The sequence below is a fragment of the Petromyzon marinus genome, chromosome 27 (genome assembly GCF_048934315.1).
Source record: "Petromyzon marinus isolate PM22_M1 ecotype Great Lakes invasive population chromosome 27, UKy_Petmar_22M1.pri1.0, whole genome shotgun sequence".
Classification (NCBI taxonomy): domain Eukaryota; kingdom Metazoa; phylum Chordata; class Hyperoartia; order Petromyzontiformes; family Petromyzontidae; genus Petromyzon; species Petromyzon marinus.
In genome coordinates, this window is record NC_133693.1 from 6,023,867 (window position 1) to 6,030,000 (window position 6,134).

At 51.0% G+C, this 6,134-nt stretch overlaps 1 long non-coding RNA gene across 3 annotated transcripts in view; it reads left to right on the forward strand.

The window, feature by feature from the left end:
• Positions 1 to 652: 652 nt before the first annotated feature.
• LOC116946511 (uncharacterized) overlaps positions 653 to 6,134 on the forward strand; it is a 10,241-nt gene continuing 4,759 nt past the window's right edge. Inside the window, exons 1-2 of one of the 3 annotated variants that reach the window (XR_012945450.1) lie at positions 653 to 881; positions 1,469 to 1,600. This is a non-coding gene — a long non-coding RNA (uncharacterized LOC116946511). Of the gene's footprint in view, positions 1,601 to 6,134 lie in introns of all 3 variants that reach the window. The other 2 variants (XR_004403563.2, XR_012945449.1) reach the window with 2 other exon arrangements.

A 6,134-nucleotide genomic window follows, 5' to 3' on the forward strand; every position in this document is an offset into this window, starting at 1 on the left:
CCGACAACAACAGCAAAGACGACCAGCTTCATCAGGCAACAGCCAGACATTGTGAAGCAGTTCCTCCCGTGTCGGCCTTCCCTGGTTCCGCTCATCGAGAGCGATGTAAATATGACAGGTCGGGTGGTGGAGGGTTTAACGACGCATATTTATTTTCACGCGATTCAACCCCCCCCCTCCCCCCGAAAAAAAGAGCGTATATTTTTTACGGATGATCTTGATCGCGAAAGCCGACGTTGTTAAAACGATTTATGTAGTCGTCTCGATTGATGTATTTATTTAATTACTTATTTCTCGCGAACGAGGTGGCTTTTTTCCGTCACAACGATGTTGACACAGGTTTGGCGGGGCGGGGGGGGAGCGCAGCTGCCCTCGAGAGGAGAACGCCGTGCCGCGTCCGACCCTCGTCTGGAGAGGAGGGCCTTTGACCACCTTCAGATATATTTTTCACTTTGACAGATACCGTCTTCAAACTGCGAACATCTTAAGAGTGCCATTGTGGTGTGGTGTGTTTTTTTCTCTCTCTCTCTCTCTCCTCCTTCTCCTCTCTCTCTCTTCTTGAACTTTTGCTGCTTCATCCAAAGTGCTTGTGTGGGGGGGGGGGGGCGTGGGGTTGGTGGTGGGTTGAGTGGGATGGGTGGAGGATGATTGTGGCGCATGATGAGCGTTGTTGAATGAAGACCGCGGGGAGGTTGAGCGGTGGGTGCCGTGTTTTAAGGGGGTTCGGCTGAGCGGCAGGACGAGTCAGTTTTGTTCTCCGTCCGCCACGACGATGACCACCATCAGGACCGCCACGACGACAACGTGGAGACGAATCCGCGCCGCTCTTTGTTTGCTGCTCGCCGCCGCCGGCGGTCGCGGATTGGCGCAACGGGGACTCGGTAACACAAAAACACAAACACACAAAAAACACAAAAACACCGATCCGCACGTTTTGATCGTAAGATGATTACGAAGGAAGGAAAAGAATTACAACAAAAAAAAACCACCGCCGAAGCTCGCTCGCTCGCTCGTCGCTCGCTGCGGCAACGGCGGGGAGAGGTCGTTGAAGAGACGAGTGACTGAAGCGGTAAAGTCTTTAACGTCCGTGTGACCGACTGAGTCAGAGAGCCGGGGGCGGCGGGGTTGGACTTTAACAAAGCAACGTTGACGACGTTACGTCCCACGTTCTTACCACGCGAGGACTCCTCCCTCGCCTAGAGCATCTGACGATGCAACGCGAGCGAAGCGGAAAGTGTTCAGCGAGCGTGACTCTGCCGATGAGAAGCGGCAACGCCGAAACCGGTGCAGGAGATTTGCTCGCTCGGAACAAATTCTACCACCGGGGGGAGTAACGCTCGCCTGGAGAGGCGACACGTGGAAGGGTAATCGACTCAAAGATAATTTGTGTGTGTGTGTGTGTCTGATGTCAGGGCAAGGTTGATGTGCGCTTACGTAAACTCGGGACGTGTGTTGAACCGTCGGTCAGATCCATCGCCAGAGATGGGGAGTGGAGACGGAGGGCATCTGACGGGAGATGGAGCAGCGAGCGGTGATGATGGAGTCACCCCCAGAGACGGATTCCTTTCCGAGACAGAGGGCAGCAGAGGCGTCGGTGAGGGTGGGTGGTCGGCAACACTCACCACTCGCTCACCACTCACTCACTCACTCACCACTCACTCACCATTTACTCACCACTCATTTACTCACTCACTACTCACTCGCCACTTACTCACGCACCACTCACTAACCATTCACTCACCACTTATTTACTCACTCACCACTCACTCACCATTTACTCACCACTCATTTACTCACTCACCACTCACTCACTCACCACTAATTTACTCACTCACCACTCATTCACTCACTCACCACTCACTCGCCACTTACTCACTCACCACCCACTCACCACTCACTCACTCATCACTCACTCACAACTCGCTCACTTACCACTCACTCACCACTCACTCACAACTCACTCACTCACCATTCACTCACCACTGATTTACTCACTCACCACTCACTCACAACTCACTCACTCACCACTCACTCACCACTCATTTACTCACTCACCACTCACTCACCACTCATTTACTCACTCACCACTCACTCGCCACTTACTCACTCACCACTCACTCACCACTCACTCACAGCTCACTGAACACTCACTCACCACTCACTCATTCACTCACCACTTACTCACTATTCACCACTCACTCACCACTCGCTCACTCACCACTCACTCACCACTAACTCACCACTCACTCACCAATCGGACGACAATCACCTACATACTCATCACTCGCTCCCTCACCAGACACTCACCGGATGTGCACAGGACACACACCGACACGTCACCCGGCGCACTCACCAATCAGCTGACACAATCACACTCGAACGCACGTGCTCATCGCTCACCACTCACCAGACACTCACCGGATATTGACACGACACTCAGCACTCACCAGGATACTCACCAAACACCACGCAGCAGAAACGATTCACGTTCACCTCCTGACACTCACCACCCACACTCACCACTGACAAGTATGTTTAGTATGTTAACTGCGCTCATGCACTACTGCCATCGCAGTAGCAGCAGCAGCAGCAGCATCACCATGCCGTTTATCCCATGGGAAGACTCGCCCCCGCCATAAGAATGTGGACTTTCCCCACCACTCCCTACGCGGGGTTGTTAATGTGGAAAGGAAAGGAGGGGCAATGGGTCAATGATCATTTGGGCAGAAAATTATTTTCATTTGCCTCGCAACAGTGCGATGACTGTGGGTGGGGCATTAACATTGAGCTCATTTGGGAATATACTATTCACACGCCGATTAAAAACAAACTATTAGTCAGAAAGCATGTTTACTATTGAATTATCATCACTTTCCCCACGATGCAAACACGTGCAGTCTCCAACTCTTATCTCTCTGATGTCACTATCCCTCTACTTATGAACATTTGACTTACGAGCTTTCAGAAGAAGCCTCGTCCGTAGGTCCAGTTGCCTGTTCGGACCGAGAATTGTAAGTTCAACCGCCGCGCAAGAGGTGGCGATGGTGGCGTCTACACCTGCAGAACGTGACGAACCAGTGGCATCTACATCTACAGAGCATGAAGAACCAGTGGCATCTACATCTGCAGAATGTGAAGAACCAGTGGCATCTACATCTTCAGAACATGAAGAACCAGTAGCATCTACATCTGCAGAACATGAACAACCAGTGGTATCTACATCTTCAGAATGTGAAGAACCAGTGGCATCTACATCTTCAGAAAATGAAGAACAAGTGGCATCTACATCTGCAGAATGTGAAGAACCAGTGGCATCTACATCTTCAGAACATGAAGAAGCAGTGGCATCTACACCTGCAGAACATGAAAAACAGTGGCATCTACATATTCAGAACGTGAAGAACCAGTAGCATCTACATCTGCAGAATGTGAAAAACCAGTGGCATCTACATCTTCAGAACATGAATAACTAGTGGCATCTACACCTGCAAAATGTGAAGAACCAGTGGCATATACATCTGTAGAACGTGAAGAACCAGTGGCATCTACACCTGCAGAAGGTGAAGAACCAGTGGCATCTACATCTGTAGAACGTGCAGAACCAGTGGCATCTAGATCTGCATAACATGAAGAACCAGTGGTATTTAGATCTGCAGAACGTGAAGAACCAGTGGCATCTACATCTGCAGAACATGAAAAACCAGTGGCATCTACATATACAGAACATGAAGAACCAGTGGCATATACACCTGCAGAACATGAAAAACCAGTGGCATCTACATCTGCAGAACGTGAAGAACCAGTGGCATCTACATCTACAGAGCATGAAGAACCAGTGGCATCTACATCTGCAGAATGTGAAGAACCAGTGGCATCTACATCTTGAGAGCATGAAGAACCAGTGGCATCTACATCTGCAGAACGTGAAGAACCAGTGGCATCTACATCTACAGGAGATTATCCAACTTTTAAAGCCATTCCCCCATGTTTAGTGTACACGCCGTACAACACGTTTGGAGTCGACAGCAGTAATTGGTGGTCTTATGAACAAGTCGACTTACGAACAGACCTCTGGAATTCTAGATTTAAAGCTTTCGTGACTGCTAGGATCCATACTCTTTGGTTCTATTGGGTAAAGTCACGTAGGTGAAAATACAATTTTCACCTAAAATAAAATTTTCACCTACGTGACTTTACCCAATAGAACCAAAGAGTATAGACCTCTGGAACCTAACTCGTTCGCAAGTCGAGGAGCCCCTGGTACACGTTTTCATTTGAAGGGCCACCACACGTGGTGCTGTTGACGAACGAGTTGGGGTTGATTTGGGTGGCGGCAGTCATTATGATCGCTTGGAGTGCGCATTTGTGAGCCGGCAATGACAGCGATTGGTTTCCCTTCAAGGAGCAATCTCCTCGAAGGCTTATTTGACGGTGTTTCAAGTGCCCTCTGCCACCTGTATGAGACGGAGAGAGAGACTGATAGAGAACAGGTGGGCCAATGAAACGAAGACAAAGAGGACCCGTATAGTCGTTTAGAGTGTCGAGGTAAGTGCTTTTAGCGAGCACCAATGCAGGACAGGACGACGCGCTCGGAGGTGGCTCGTCCAACACAACGCCCGGATGCCTTTTTCTCCCAGGCGACGATGTTTTACGCACCGCACCAGGGACTCATTTGATGCTGAGTCGACCTAGGGGAGGCCCAGGACCGGTTCAGATCATCGTAACTGGTGTTGGCCGTGAGCGGGAATCTAACCCGGGTCGCAGGGTTCATAGCGCAGCGTGCTAACCGCTACACTACCGCTCCCCCAGACAGACGAACAGACATACTCGCAGCCAGCCAGCCACATACACAGATATACAGACAGACAGATATACAGACACACACACAGACAGACTCGCAGCCAGCCACACACACAGACATACACACATACAGATACACAGACACACACACAGACAGACTCGCAGCCACCCACACACACACAGACAGACACACATACAGACAGATTCGTAGCCAGACACACACAGAAATACACACAGACAGATAGACAGACACACACAGACACACATACGGACAGACACACATACACACAGACAGACTCGCAGCCAGCCAGCCACACACACAGATATACACACAGACAGATATACACACACACAGACAGACTCGCAGCCAGTCAGCCACATACACAGACATACAGACAGACATACAGACAGATTCGTAACCAGACACACACACATAAATACACACAGACAGACATACATACAGACATACACACAGACAGACAGATAGACAGACACACACAGACACACATACAGACAGACACACATACACACATACACACAGACAGACTTGCAGCCAGCCAGCCACACACACAGATAAACACACAGACATACACACAGACAAACACACAACAACAACAACCGCAATTCGCCACTAAGTGGCGGTGACGTCACCACGACGCTTGTGCCAGGCTATGTGCACCTTGAGGCCACGTGAAGTGTCAGACGCCCGCGGGCAGGAGGTCACGGGGCAGACCCAGGTGCCACGGGTCGACTGACTGAGATGACTGGCTGGTGCACCACCTGTGCCCCCTACTGTGCCAACCTGCTGTGCTTTAGCCACGCTCCGCTCGTTGTTGTGAGCGTCGCTCCTCCGCCCTCCATTGTTGTTGGAGGGCGACTACCTCTAACTGCCCAGTAGCATCCTTCACGAGCCTCCTCCACAGAGGCCGATCTTGACACCGCTGGTACCAGTCATCGGCAAGTCCACTCAGCTCCACGTCCTCCTGTACCACATCACTCCGTATCTTCTCTAGCCCGTGCCGCGCCCGTTTAGTCCCCTCGATCCGGCCGAACAAAAGCTGTTTCGGCATGCGGTGGCTGGGCATGCGGGCTACATGACCCAGCCAACGCAGCCCACCGATGGGACCGTGCCCAGATCTTTCCAGCCTGGTTAAACCCAGGATGGATCGTAGGCAGGCTAGCCTAAATGTTTCATTAGGGGGGTCCAGACACATACACAGACACACAGACAGATAGACAGACAACAAACAAAGACAAAGATCCCCCATATAGCCTTAACAGACTGTAGGGGCAAGTGCTGTTAGCGAGCACCTATGAAGGCCGGAACGGTACAC